The following is a 15,123-nucleotide window of genomic DNA, read 5'->3' as shown; positions in this document are numbered from 1 at the left end:
ACCTAGCTCATTTTGTCCTAACGAATGCAATATAACCTGACGTGTTGTGACCTAATGAAACGTAACTTAACATTGTCACCCTCAACTTAACCTAACCTAACCTAACCTAGTTTAAACTTTTCAGTACCATGACGAGTTTTTATATTCATTCTGCTTACTATTTGTTGATCATTTTATACATCTTCAGAAACTTATTGGGGGATTAAAATAGTGAAGACTGCTGCCATTAATCTTCTGACTTACATAGACCCTTTCTACTGTAAATAAAATGGTCTAATCATGCCTAAAACTCGTGGTAAATATGCCTCTCTCCTGCACTCCCAAGCTGAATTTTCCTTTATATTTCCTCCTCATGAGCTTCCCTTCCCTTCACTACCTCGCATTTAGCTGTGTATTAAAAACTCCTCGTTATTTCCTTACTGGGTTGTTATTGCTTCTCTTTCAATCGCTCTTTCCCCTGTTTGTCCTTCAGAGAGAGAGAGAGAGAGAGAGAGAGAGAGAGAGAGAGAGAGAGAGAGAGAGAGAGAGAGAGAAGCTGAAAGAAATGTTGTTTTCTTAGAATTTCTTTTCGTGTATTTATTTTGGAGCAAGTTCGAGTAAGAAGGCTGAATTGAAGAGAGAGAGAGAGAGAGAGAGAGAGAGAGAGAGAGAGAGAGAGAGAGAGAGAGAACCAATAACAGATAGAGATACAAGTATGGGAAACAGAAACACACACACACACACACACACACACCATTTAAACAACTTTCACCACTATCTTCTCTTCCTCCTCTTCCTCCCCCTCCTCCTCCTCCTCCTCCTCCTCCTCCTCCTCCTAGTGCTCGTTCCGCCAAGTTAGGGTGAACGGGTGATCTATGTATTCGTTTCCATTGAGGATGAGGAATGGAAGCAAGTATTGAGGCGACGGTTACTGATACGATAAGATCCAAGAGGAGGAAATTTATGGCCCTTCTCTCTGCGTCTGTACCACCACCACCACCACCACCACCACCACCGCCGCCACCATCGCCACCAGCCCAGGATGACTTAATACATTGGGCTGCGCGTGTGTGAGACTTGTAATGGGAAGATGATTTATTGGTTGTAGAATTAGTGGTGGTGGTGGTGGTGGTGGTGAGAGTAATATTTCAGTGATTTTTAAGTATGTTGGTCTGATTGAGCGAAATTAGTAAATGTGGGATGGGATGAGAGAGAGAGAGAGAGAGAGAGAGAGAGAGAGAGAGAGAGAGAGAGAGAGAGAGAGAGAGAGAGAGAGAGAGTCAGTCAGTCAGTCAGTCAGTGAGTCAGTGAGTCAGTCAGTCAGTCAGCCAGCCAGCTAACCAGCCAAACAGATACTCAGTCAGTCAGTCAGTCAGCTAACTAGACAATCATTCAGTCAGCTAGCCAGAAAGTTAGCTAGTACCTCACTCATTCAATCACACACTAACTCATACATTCACAACAAATGATAACTCAGGGAACAAATTTATTCATCCTGCATATCTCACCAATAAACCAATCACTAACCATCCCCTACCAAAAAAAAAGCTCAACCACGATGCAAAAAATCCTTATCACACTCCACTACGACTTGACAGGGAGAAACACGCTGGAGAAGCTTCCCTAGGTGGATTTACCTGCTGGTCAGAATCAGTTTGGGTGTCGCTGCTGCTGAGGAGAAACAAAGAGACAAACGCGGATAGGCAAGAGACGACTGTGACAATTGAAACGCAGGGAAAACGACAAACTGCGATAGACAAAGGAGGACTGACAACTGGAACACGAGATTAAAGGGCATTGGGTTAAACTGGGGATGGGATGTGTCTAGGCCAGGGTTGGTCTGGGGTTGGTCTGGGGTTGGTCTGGTCCAGCCTGCATTGCTGCACGCATGCAATAAGAGCAGATTTATGTGGAAAAGTTTATTGGTTTTAAGCCCAAATGGTCTGGCCTGTAAATATTTGCAGTTATCGGGCCTTCCCTACCATGCCATTGCTTGTATGGGAGGCTGGAAGGAGGAAAAAGTGGATGGAGAGAAAGGAAGGGAGGGAGGAAGAAAGGAAGGAAGAGGAAGGAAGGAAGGAAGGAAGGAAGGAAGGAAGGAAGGAAGGAAGGAAGGAAGGAAGGAAGGAAGGAAGGAAGGAGGGAAAGAAGAAAAGCTGAAGGAGAGGGAGGAAATGAGGTTCTGAAGAGGGAGGTGATTGAGATTGGAGTAAATATTGAGAAATTTTGAGGATAATTTGCTAATGAGAGAGAGAGAGAGAGAGAGAGAGAGAGAGAGAGAGAGAGAGAGAGAGAGAGAGAGAGAGAGAGAGAAAATTTTGTAGAATTTGTTTCATGTCGCGTCGTACAGAAGAGAATGAAACGAAGAGAAAAAGGAGAAGGAAAGAGAAAAAAGAAGTTGAGAGAAGACAAACACTAAGGAGAAGAAATTACACGAGGCAGGAAATAAATGAGAGTAGAGAAAACGCAGGATTAGGGAGGAGGAAAGAAAACGAAAAAAGAAGGAGGAAAAAAATAAGCAAGAAAAGGAAAACTTGTCGTAAGGAGAGCGTGAACGAGTAAAGATAAAAAAAGGAGGAGGAAAGTGAAGAAAGACAACACGAAAGTGGAAGGAAACAATGCAGTCTAAAAACTTCGCAGACGAAATTAAGAAGAAAGAATGTAATGTCTGAAAAGGAAACCATGGCAAAACACACACACACACACACACACACACACACACACACACACACACACACACACACACACACACACACACACACACACACACACACACACACACACACACACCACTACCACTACAAAACAATTAATGGCATACTCACATTGTCCACTCAGGGAGCGTGACTCAAAAGGTACTTACCTGAAAGAGAAAAATGGAAAAAAGATGTACAATCATTCTTATATTGAGAAAAATACATGAAATACGAATAGGAAAGTAAAAAAATATATATAAATGCAAGCAAAAAATTTCCAGCATTATTGTGAAGCTTAGTCTCTTGAAGCAAGCCAAGACAAATTGAAGCTGAATAAGTGAGATAAGCAATGCTGCATTATATTGAAGCTAGAATATAATTAATGCACTTGAAAGCCAATGTATATATAAAAGTGTATCTGAAGCTGCCACTGAGATATTTGAAATAGGTTCATGAGCTTCAAGGTAAATAAAAGGCAAAATGCTCATAAGTTTTCCTCCCAGTGGTCTAATATATAAAGATTATTGTTGGCCAGAGAGAAAATGATGATAACGGGAATTGTTTTTGAGAGAGAGAGAGAGAGAGAGAGAGAGAGAGAGAGAGAGAGAGAGAGAGAGAGAGAGAGAGAGAGAGAGAGAGAGAGAGAGAGAGCTGAAATAGTAGAAAGAGTGCCTTACAACTTTATATATGTGTGTTTTCATAGCTATCTAATAATCTAAGTAAAGTTTAGATAATGTTACCTGCAAACTGACCCCCAATAGTCACCGGCTCATTACCTTTGGCCGTAATTGAACTTGTATAATGGCAATAGAATATTCAGAAGAACAATCAGCGTGGTCTAATTACATAACTATGGTTCACACTGTAGGTGGTTTTGCATTTCATAATATTAGTGATGATAATAGCTAATAAAAATAAAAATAATGATAGTAATGGTCTTGACCTTACTACTACTACTACTACTACTACTACTACTACTACTACTACTACTACTACTACTACTACTACTACTACTACTACTACTACTACCACTACTACTATTACTACTACTATTACTGAAGGAAAAGAAATGGGACAAGAAAAAGAAAAAATAATTCTTTGTATTTTTTTTTGTATTTTTATAATTGTAATGTTTTTTTCGGATACTAAGAGAGAGAGAGAGAGAGAGAGAGAGAGAGAGAGAGAGAGAGAGAGAGAGAGTATGCCAAGTTATTGATAAAATGATATTGGGTTTATGGTTTGGTGGTTAAGATAGGAAAGAGGAGAGAAGGGAAGTAAACTGGGAGAGAGAGGGAAGTAAGGAGGGAGGGAGGTATGTAGCTACACGATAAATACAACATTAGGGGGTAAGAAATGTAAGGGATAGAGAGTATTGAGGTGTGAAATAGGGTCAGAGATATGATCACAAAAAGGAAACTTGGCAAGAATATAAGCATTTTTTTTTTTTTTTAGTGTAAGAAAATAACAAGAGAAAAAGGCAAGGTCGTAAAGAAATATAAATTCTTAATGATGAAAAATAAATTCTAACACAACTGGATGAAAAAAGTAAGAAGAAATATTTAAGAGAACAAATAAGCACATGACAAAGAAAAAAGTGTATTAATGCTGTTTTCTAATGAACTTCGAAATGAAAATGACAAATGGAAAATAAAACAGAAGAAAATTAGAAAAAAAATAAGATAAGTATAGAATAGAAGGGGGGAAAGAAGGAAAGAGGAGTAGGAAATCTAGAGAGAGGGAAGGAGGAAGGAGAGAATCTAGTAGATAATAGCCACAAAATATCGAGAAAAAAGCTACTATTATTATTATAAAGTAAATAAATAAGAGGGATTAGAAGAGAGAAATGTAAAGGGAAAAAATGAGAGGTAACAACGAAAGAAAGCACGTAAAAGAAAAGTAGATCAGAAATATTGAAACAAAATATAGCATTATTATATTTTGACAATTAATTTCAGCGTTGAATGGAGAAATGAAGTGAAGGAAGAGAAAACAGACACAACGTAAAAAAAAAAAAAATAAATAAAGGCGATAAATAATGAAAGAAAACGGAACGAAACGAACAAAAAAAAAAGAAAAACGAAAAAAACCCCACTGAAAAACAACAATAATAAAAAAAAACTTACTATAGTTTTTCAATTAATTTCACAAGTACAAAATAAAAAAGGGGAATAATTGTACTTTTTTTTTTTATTAAAAGGGTGAATATTTATAGGAAACTAATCTTCCACTGAATCCCTCCACCCCCCTCCCAACCTCAGCACCTGTGTGTCCCGAGGGATTAGGGTATTTTTAGCCATGTAATCCCTGAATCCAGTGTGATCCAAGGGGTTTCTCGTAAAGAACTCGCACCTGCTTGTGTGTGTGTGTGTGTGTGTGTGTGTGTGTGTGTGTGTGTGTGTGTGTGTGTGTGTGTGTGTGTGTGTGTGTGTGTGTGTGTGTGTGTGTGTGTGTGTGTGTGTGTGTGTGTGTGTGTGTGTGTGTGTGTGTGTGTGTGTGTGTGTGTGTGTGTGTGTGTGTGTGTGTGTGTGTGTGTGTGTGTGTGTGTGTGTGTGTGTGTGTGTGTGTGTGTGTGTGTGTGTGTGTGTGTGTGTGTGTGTGTGTGTGTGTGTGTGTGTGTGTGTGTGTGTGTGTGTGTGTGTGTGTGTGTGTGTGTGTGTGTGTGTGTGTGTGTGTGTGTGTGTGTGTGTGTGTGTGTGTGTGTGTGTGTGTGTGTGTGTGTGTGTGTGTGTGTGTGTGTGTGTGTGTGTGTGTGTGTGTGTGTGTGTGTGTGTGTGTGTGTGTGTTGATAGCTGCAGTTAGTTAGCTTTTTGTGACGTGTTATTATTTGTATGTTTTTTTTTTTTCTTTTAGTGTGGAAGAAAAAATAGAATAAAAATGAGTTGTCTTTTAATGCGTATGGTGTTGTGGATCATTAATTTGTCTGCGTATTTATTTATTTCTTTTTCATGCGTCCTAGAGTAGAGAAAAGTCAATTGAGACACTTTTTATGTTTTCTTTTTATCATTTTATCACATTTTCAATTATTTCCTACAGTTATTTCCTAATGTCAATATGTGTAAGGTTCATATATCTTGCCACATTAGTAATTGAGCGAATTTCGTTTATATTCTTGGTATTTATTACATGTATGAAGAGGAAGTGAAAAGAATACGTCATTTTTTATATTCATACCAAGTGGGCTTTACACGGGAATTTATGGGCTAAAGGAAGAAAAATATTCCCATGAGTAGATTGTTCTCATTCGATACTACGGTGTAAAGTTGAGTTCACTTAAGTATAAATAAAAAAATAAATCAAAAGAACAATTATTAATCCTCTTGTTTTTTTTTCCAGTGGTTTATCTCATAAGCTTTATTTTTCATGTCTTTTATTTATGTTTTGTTAACTAAGAAAAGTGTAAAATTTTGCCGTGTCTCACTTTATTAACTTTTCCAGTGTAATCATTTCGTATTCCTGCTCTAAACAATCTTTCCTATTGATTTTTCCTATTATTCTCTTCTTATCTTTATTCATGTTCGTGAAGAAAGTGAACTAAAAAAGCTAACAACCTGTACGTACGGTCTAATTAATTATGCACCACAAGGTAATAACAAAGGTAGGATGGAGATCTAACTTTTTTGTTTACCTGTATTTGTTTTGGAAGTCTTGTCTTGCTTTAATGAATTTGAGAAGATAAATGATACTCTCTCTCTCTCTCTCTCTCTCTCTCTCTCTCTCTCTCTCTCTCTCTCTCTCTCTCTCTCTCTCTCTCTCTCTCTCTCTCTCTCTCTCGTGGTAATTCCTATGTGGTTTGTTGTTCTTAATTAAACGTAAAGGAGAAATAAACTTAGCCAATGATTTTAACTATTCTTGTGTGTGTGTGTGTGTGTGTGTGTGTGTGTGTGTGTGAGTGGGAGTGTGTGCTGTACGCCACACCACAAAGTGAGAATAATTTTGTAATATTACTCTCATTATTATTATTGTTAATTTCATCAGTACCACTCCCACCACCATTACTGCTAACACCACCACCACCGCCACCACCACCACCACCACCACCACCACCACCACCACCACCACACCATCACCACCACCTCACCGCCACCGCTGCCACCACTGACAAGAAAATTCACTTATTGTCCCTACTGTGGTCTGACCTGGGTGTGTGTGTGTGTGTGTGTGTGTGTGTGTGTGTGTGTGTGTGTGTGTGTGTGTGTGTGTGTGTGTGTGTGTGTGTGTGTGTGTGTGTGTGTGTGTGTGTGTGTGTGTGTGCACATACACACATACACACACACACACACAGAAACAGGGAGAGCGAGAGAGAGAGAGAGAGAGAGAGAGAGAGAGAGAGAGAGAGAGAATGAAAGAGTGAGTCAAAATGTGACCAAGAAGGAAAAGAGAAACAGAGAATAAAAATTAATAAAATCAAACAGTGCATTGATTATAAGTAATAACAATAAAATATTAATAAAACAAGCCGATAAACAAGCAAACAATTATATAAACATGGAAAGTACACACATAAACACACACACACACACACACACACACACACACACACACACACTCACTCACACGCACACGCACACAGTTTTCCCAGCAGTTCTTCCCTCCAAACAATATGATATACGTAATCCCCCCAGGTCATAAAATCACTCTCCTCCTCCTCCTCCTCCTCCTCCTCCTCCTCCTCCTCCTCCTCCTCCTCCTCCTCCTCCTCCTCCTTCCCTATCCATTAAGTACGATTCTCGCAGCACCCCGTTCAGTTTTCCTCTCCTTTCTCTTATTATAGTGCTTGTTTCCTATTTCATCGTTTTCTTTTTCTTTCTTTCCTATCTTTTCAATTGTTATCCCTATTGTTTCCTGACATTCGTATTTATTTTATTTGTCTCGTGCTTTCTACTTTTTTATTATAATTTTTTTTCGTCTTTTCCTCTTTTTCCTTCTTCTTCTTATTATTCTTTTTCTTTTTTTCTTCTTCTTTTTCTTCTTTTTCTTCTTGTTCTTCTTCTTGTTCTTTTCTTCTTCTTCTTCTTCTTCTTCTTCTTCTTCTTTTTCCTTTTCCTCCTCCACCTCCTCCTCCTCCTCCTCCTCCTCCTCCTCCTCGGCTTGATGAGTGTTGGTGAAGATTGAGTCTCATCTTCAATCATACACTTTATCTTAATTTCCTTCATTACTCTTTATTCTTACTGATTGTTTTTATTATAGACACTTTGCTGCGTCGGAAGGGAAGGAAGAGTCAAAGGAGGAGGAATAGGTGTAAGAAGAATAAACTTGGATAATTGAACGTAGAAAGTATGTGGTGGGAAAAATAAAGAGGAATAAAGGTGGATAGATAAAGGAAATGCAAAGTGGGAAGGTTTTGAAAATGAAATGAGGAAGAGTGACGAAAAAGCAAATGGAGAAGAAAATCCAAAGAGGAGGAGGAGGAGGAGGAGGAGGAGGAGGAGGAGGAGGAGGAGAAGGAGGTGACTTACAGGGGTTGGGGTTATTGGGCCAAAGCACCACATTTCTCTTCTGCCAGTTATGTTGGAGCGAAAATTCTCACTTGTTTTTTTTCTTTGTTTTATTTCAGATCATATTTTCATTTTTTTTCCCAACCATACTTTTGAGCTTTGTGCCTTTAAGCTTTTTCCCTTTTTTTATTTGATTTTCGTCGATTTAAATGTTTGCTCATGTGTGTCTTCTTTTAAGAGGGAGGTATCGAGGCATTTGCTCCCTAAGTTTGGCTGACGTTTTTCTTTCCTGTAGAGAACCAGCATTTAAGTGGGCCTTTTATTTATTTATTTATTTATTTTTTGCCCTTGACTGGCCCTCTATCCTAGATAAAAAAAATCATTTCCTTTTTATTTTTCATTGGTAGTTTTTGCTTAAAATTTAATCAATTTATCTCTTTCACTGATTAATGTTTTTTCTCTCTCTAAATAATTCCTTACATTACTCTTTTCTTTCACTCACCAATCAATATGTCTTTCTTTAAACAACTTTACGAATATCTGACCTTTTTTTTCCATCCCTTAGATTATTTTCTTCCTCTCTAACCATCTCTCTGTATCCAGCAATCAATTTCATTTTTAATTCCTTTCCTCTCACGCTCTCTCCCTCCCTCCCTTCCGCCGTCCCACCAAAATTTTTACTTCCACCCTCACCCAACCAAACTTGACCTGACATCCCATAATGTACACCTTAACTTTTATCATAAGTTCCACCATAAACAGGCTGCCGCTCCTCCTCCTCCTCTTCTTTCTCCTCCTCCTCCTCCTCCTCCTCCTCCTCCTTCTCCTCCTCCTCCTCCTCCTCCTCCTCCTCCTCCTCCTCCTTCGAGCTCGCGGTAATCCAATTATGACGCCCCATCGGTCCCCTCAGAAGGCGCCTTGAGGGAGGGAGAGAGGGAGGGAGGGTCGGATCTAAAATTGAAGGGCGCGGAAGTAAATTCTGAGTCTGAGGTTTCCAAAGTATTTTAGAAAGCTAATTGTAATGCAGGCTTTCCTCCATCGCCTTTTTTTTTAGTCTTTTACTCTTAATTTTTCACTTTTTTTCCTTTTCTTTTTCTCCTTTTGGTTTAGTATAGATTTTTTGTTTAATTTATTACATTTTTTAATATATTCATGTAAGGTTTATTTATTTATATTTTTCGTCCTTCTGTTTTTTCTTCTCTATTTTCTTGTTTATTTTTTCTATTTGTGTTATGTTAGTTTCTTTTTATTTCTTTAGGTTTTGTTTTTCTTTCTTTTTTTTTTTTTTGTGCGTTTGTTAAATATTTTTTTGTATTTTCTGTGTGTCTTTAATCTTACGTTAAGATTTTTAGTACATTATATATAATTCCTTCCTTTTTCTTCTTCTTTCTCCTCTTCCTGCTCCTCCACTTCTACTTTTCTTCTCTTTCGTCTTGTTCTTGGTTTTGTTCTTCTACTTTTCGTCTTTTTTTCTTCCTCGTCTTCTTTTTTTTTTTTTCTTCTTCTTCTTCTTCTTTTTGTTCTTCTTCTACTTCTTCTTCCTCTTCTTCGTCATCTTTTTTTTCTTCTTCTTCTTCTTCTTCTTCTTTTCTTCCTCTCCCTCTACTTGCTGTTCATCATCTATTTTTCCTTTTCTTTTCTCCTCCTCCTCCTCCTCCTCCTCCTCCTCCTCCTCCTCCTCCTCCTCCTCCTCCTCCTCTCCTAATCACCTCGCATCTCGCAGCTCACCTCTCACTTTTTCATCACTCAGCGTCCTCATTATTACGGTCATTTACATCGGGCATTATTTACGCGTCTCTCCTCACCTTCCTCTTCTCCTTTCCTCTAATTTTCTCTCCTTTCCTTCTTTCCTTAGTAAATTATCCGCATCCGTTCCCTTCTTTCCTTCGCCTGCCTGCTTCTTTCATCAGTCTCCTCCTCCTCCTCCTCCTCCTCCTTCTCCTTCTCCTCCTCCTCCTCCTCCTCCTCCTCTTCTCTTTATCTAGTGTTTTTGGGTGCTTTTGCCTTTTGTAAAGAAAGTTTGCCTCTCTGTTTCTACAGTAGGAAAAGTGCAAGGAGGAGGAGGAGGAGGAGGAGGAGGAGGAGGAGGAGGAGGAGGAGGAGGAGGAGGAGGAGGAGAAGAAGAAGAAGAAGAAGAAGAAGAAGAAGAAGAAGAAGAAGAAGAAGAAGAAGAAGAAGAAGAAGAAGAAGAAGAAGAAGGGATAGTGCGAAGAAGATAGTTAAGGATGTGTGGAAAAAAGTGAATATTGATAAAGGAAAGGAGAAGAAAGTGATGAGAGACAAGTTCCTCCTACGCATCTTGGGACTCCTTGTGGCTTCAGATTTTGGAAGGATTCGAGGTTACATACAACTGCGATTTGCAATTATATCACGTAGGTGTGTCTTTCATGTTTCCTTATACGTGGCGAAAGAAATTCAGTTAGTTTCAAAAAGCTTAATATTTTTTTGTAGTTTGTGTCTTTCATGTTTCCTAATACGTGACGAGAGGAATTCACTAAGTTTCCATAAAGCTTAATATTTTTTTTGTAGTTTGTCGCTTTCATGTTTCCTAATACGTGACAAAAGAATTTCACTTAGTTTCCATAAAGCTTAATATTTTTTTGTACATTTTGCGTTTTTACATATAGTTTTTGGCGATCATGTCAAAATTAACGAACCTTTCAACCCTCCTCGTTTCCTGGTTCCTTCGCAGCTCTCTCATTCAGCTGACATGACGTGTTAATGAAAATATAACCAAAAGCTACCTAATCCTAACTCTAACCAAACATAACACTAATTTTACTCTAGGTTAGTTTAGGTTAAAGTTATGATGAGGTTAGATTTGGTTATCATATTTTCATTCACTCGTCATGTCAGCTGAGTGAAAGAGCTGTGAAAGTTGAGCCGGGAAACAAGAGCAGCTGGAGGGTTCGCTATTCTTGACATGATCCTTTATTTTGTTTATTTTGATCTTTTTTTTTATAAGTGATAATGGATTTCAATCTGTATCCATAGAGTGTTTGGTATTTGTTCATTTCGTATATTTTTCTTGTTTTTTTGTTAATACTCTTCTAGGGGACAAAGGAATTTAATCTTTTTTGTTTTGTGTATTTCATTATTACATCCGTCAATCCATATTTCCTAAAAACTTGATTATTTAAAGCTTTTTCCTGTGTATTCCCTAGTTAACTGTTTTTTTTTTTATATTGAGGATTTAGGGATGAAATATGAATCGTAAATCAGTTATGTTTATTTATCTTTCACAGTGTTATGGGAGAACGTATTTATTTATTTGCTTATTTGTCAACATGAACAGTACATAGACCAGTCCATGCATATTGTAAATCTCGTGTGTGTGTGTGTGTGTGTGTGTGTGTGTGTGTGTGTGTGTGTGTGTGTGTGTGTGTGTGTGTGTGTGTGTGTGTGTGTGTGTGTGTGTGTGTGTGTGTGTGTGTGTGTGTGTGTGTGTGTGTGTGTGTGTGTTTTATGTAGGAGAGATTTCAGCGAAGGGCAACAAAATATTAAAAAAAGGCCTACTTAAGTGCTGGTTCCCTAAAAGAAAAGTAAAGAGTTTGCCCCTGTGTGTGTGTGTGTGTGTGTGTGTGTGTGTGTGTGTGTGTGTGTGTGTGTGTGTGTGTGGGTGTGTGTGTGTGTGTTTGGCATGAGTGAGGCCCAGTATGTGCACCAGTGTGAAGGCACCGCATCGACCTGTGATTGGTTGTCATTTGCAGCCTGTGCGTCTTGAATAACCAATGAGAGATCGCGTCACTCTGTCCCTCTTTCCTCTCCTTCCCCCTCTCTCATCTCCACCACCACCACCACCATCACCACCACCGCCACCACCACCACCGACAAGTATTAATAGTGAAGCTCATTCGCAACAAACCGTTTATTTTTTGTTGTTGTTATTTTTCCTCTTTTTGTGGGGGTTAGAAACTTTCATTTTTTAGTTTTTTCCCGCTCATTTTCGTAATTTTTATTTTCTTATTTTCCGATTTTTTTTTGTTTCCATATACATTGTTAATAGTCGATATGTATTTTCTTTTTATGTATTTTGTTGTCCCATATCCTTTTCTTTATAAATTACGAGTATCCTTGACTTATCCATTCATTTTTTAACCAGTGCTTCAAATTTTACCACACATACATCTTTCCCATTCTTCATTCTCATTCTTCCTTTGTATTAAAAAAAAATCCCTCTTTTCTTTCATATCCGTGTAAATAACTTTTTGTACAGCCCTTTATTTCCCACTCAGCCATACACATTTCTTCACTTACTCATATGTAGTTCTGTAGTGTATATATTATTTCCGTATATTATCTGCCGCCCTGCCGTGCATCATCACTGTTTTCATTAAGGAAAATTGGTAATAAGAGAGAATCTGGAAAATTTACAGCTCTATGTTGGCGACTTGGGAAGACGAATTCACGGAGATATTTCACAAAGTCTACGTGACGCCGTGTTTATGGTTTAATTTGGGGCAAAATATTGGTGTGGACGAGCAAGGAAAGGCGAGAGGCAGCGGGAGAAGGAATGATACTGGAGGGAAGAGGGAGGAGTGATGGTGGTGGAGGGAAGAGGGTGGAGGAAGGAGGGAAGAGAACAGGAAGCGTTGGACAGATAAAAGCGGAGGATGTTAAGAGGGAGGAAAGAGGAAGGGAAATGAAAGTAAACTAGCACGAAATACCCCCCCCCTCCTCCTCCAACCACCCTCTCTCTCTCTCTCTCTCTCTCTCTCTCTCTCTCTCTCTCTCTCTCTCTCTCTCTCTCTCTCTCTCTCTCTCTCTCTCTCTCTCTCTCTCTCTCAGAATCTAGTAATCCAGAATCCAGTATCATGAATAAGTTTTCTCATCTCAAGCTCTTCTTCCTCATCCTTCTCCTCCTCCTCTTCCTTCAACTCCTCCTCCTCCTCCTCCTCCTCCTCCTCCTCCTCCTCCTCCTCCTCCTCCTCCTCCTCCTCCTCCTCCTCCTCCTCCTCTTCCTCCTCCTTCTCTTCTTCTTCCTCCTCCTCTTCTTCCTCCTCCTCTTAATCCTTCTCCTCCTCCTCCTCCTCCTCCTCCTCTTCCTTTTCCTCTTCCTCCAAGCCATCTGCTGCACTAACGAGCTAAGCAGTCATGCCACTAAGGGAAAAAAAAACATACCACTGAAACTTTTTTTTTCTCCAACGTTTTTACCCTATTTGTCACGACCTTGGTGGTGGTGGTGGTGGTGGTGTTGGTGGTGGTGGTGGTGGAATGGGTGGTGAGGGTTATGAGGCTTGGTGAAGTGAATGGGGTGCTACAGAATGGTCTCTTTAGTGTGTATGGTTTATGGGTTTGTGGGGTTTATTGCTGTTTTGTGTTAGTGGAAGTAACTGTGGTGGTGGTGTTAGTGGTGGTGGTGGTGGTGGTCTGTGGTGTGATAAATAGTTGTATATATATATTTTTTTTCTTATTTCTCGTTTTTTTTATCTTATTTTCTTCATTATGTTATGTTTTTTATCCCATCTTTACTCACTTTCCACATATGTTTAAGCTTTATTAATTTTCGTCCTAACACACACACACACAAAAATATAATAAATCAATCAATCAAAAGGAAAATATAAATAGATAAATAAATGAATAAATAGAATAAATAAATAAAATATATATATAAAAAAAAAGGTGGAGCAAGGCCTTAGCACTTCGCCATTGTCCAAAAAATCTGATCAATATCGTAGATCCAACTTGGAGATCGTATCAGACGTTAAGCTGATAAAAACAAATATTCCACTTTGATCTTAGCCAAAAGACCGAAAAGCACACACACACACACACACACACACACACACACACACACACACACACACACACACACACACACACACACACACACACACAGTTATTGCACTCTCTCTCCTCTCTCTCTCTCTCTCTCTCTCTCTCTCTCTCTCTCTCTCTCTCTCTCTCTCTCTCTCTCTCTCTCTCTCTCTCATCTGACGCTTTGTTCCTGAGATCAACTGTCAGAAAATATAGAAATATCTCTCCAGTTTCTTTCTGAGCATTAATGGCCATTCTCTCTCTCTCTCTCTCTCTCTCTCTCTCTCTCTCTCTCTCTCTCTCTCTCTCTCTCTCTCTCTCTTTCTCATCCTCTATCTTGGGATTTATTTGCAAGCTGGATTTATGGATGCTAGAGTGAGGTTCTGGAGCGTATTCCTGGCAATGATGTGTGTGTGTGTGTATGTGTGTGTGTGTGTGTGTGTGTGTGTGTGTGTGTGTGTGTGTGTGTGTGTGTGTGTGTGTGTGTGTGTGTGTGTGTGTGTGTGTGTGCTTTTCGATCTTTTGGCTAAGTTCAAAGTGGAATATTTGTTCTTATCAGCTTAACGTCTGATACGATCTCCATGTTGGATCTACGATATTGATCAGATTTTTTGGACAATGGGGAAGTGCTAAGGCCTTGCTCCACCTTTTTTTTATATATTTTTTTATTTATTTATTCTATTGTGTGTGTGTGTTACTTACTTGTTACTTGGGGTGTTTGTTCAAGGCTCCGCTCCACTGCGAGGCAGCGCTCAGCAGAGCCTCTCTCAAAAGCAACTAGCATCTATAATTGTCTTTGATTTCCATGCCGTTAAAATCATAAACTTCCTTGAACAAATATGTCTTCAATTTCTTTTTGAAGATATCGATCCTGGCACAACCTTTAATATCACTCGGCAGTTTATTGTAAATCCTTGGTGCGCATCTTGCAAATACTCGACATCCCATGTCAAGGTTATTTCTTGCCTCATGTAGTCTGTATGGGTCTGCATCGTGTTCCTTGGTATGTGCACAAATGTATGAGTGTCAGGGGTCATTTCTCTAATTTTCGCAGTATCATATTCACTCAGCCATGTTTCAGTCAAAGCAAGAATATCCAGATTCTCATCATTAATTAAAGTTCTGATTTCTATTGTCTTGTTTCCAACTGACTGGACATTTAATAAACCACATTTCAACATAGAGCTCACAGCATTAGTAGCCATGATCTGTAATATTTCTGATCCTGTCAATCTCACTTTCCAACACAACAC

The 15,123-nt window shown here is 39.1% G+C and overlaps 1 protein-coding gene and 2 pseudogenes across 13 annotated transcripts in view; 1 reads left to right on the top strand and 2 right to left on the bottom strand.

Moving 5' to 3' along the window:
• LOC123513073 (mechanosensory protein 2-like) overlaps positions 1-15,123 on the bottom strand; it is a 738,351-nt gene that overhangs the window by 369,886 nt on the left and 353,342 nt on the right. The gene's annotated exons all lie outside the window — the stretch shown is intronic.
• On the bottom strand, positions 13,731-13,875 carry LOC123513352 (annotated as a pseudogene).
• Positions 14,377-14,536, top strand: LOC123513353 (annotated as a pseudogene).

This window comes from Portunus trituberculatus, chromosome 35 (assembly GCF_017591435.1).
Source record: "Portunus trituberculatus isolate SZX2019 chromosome 35, ASM1759143v1, whole genome shotgun sequence".
Lineage (NCBI taxonomy): Eukaryota > Metazoa > Arthropoda > Malacostraca > Decapoda > Portunidae > Portunus > Portunus trituberculatus.
This window is presented reverse-complemented; position numbering and strand designations above follow the sequence as displayed.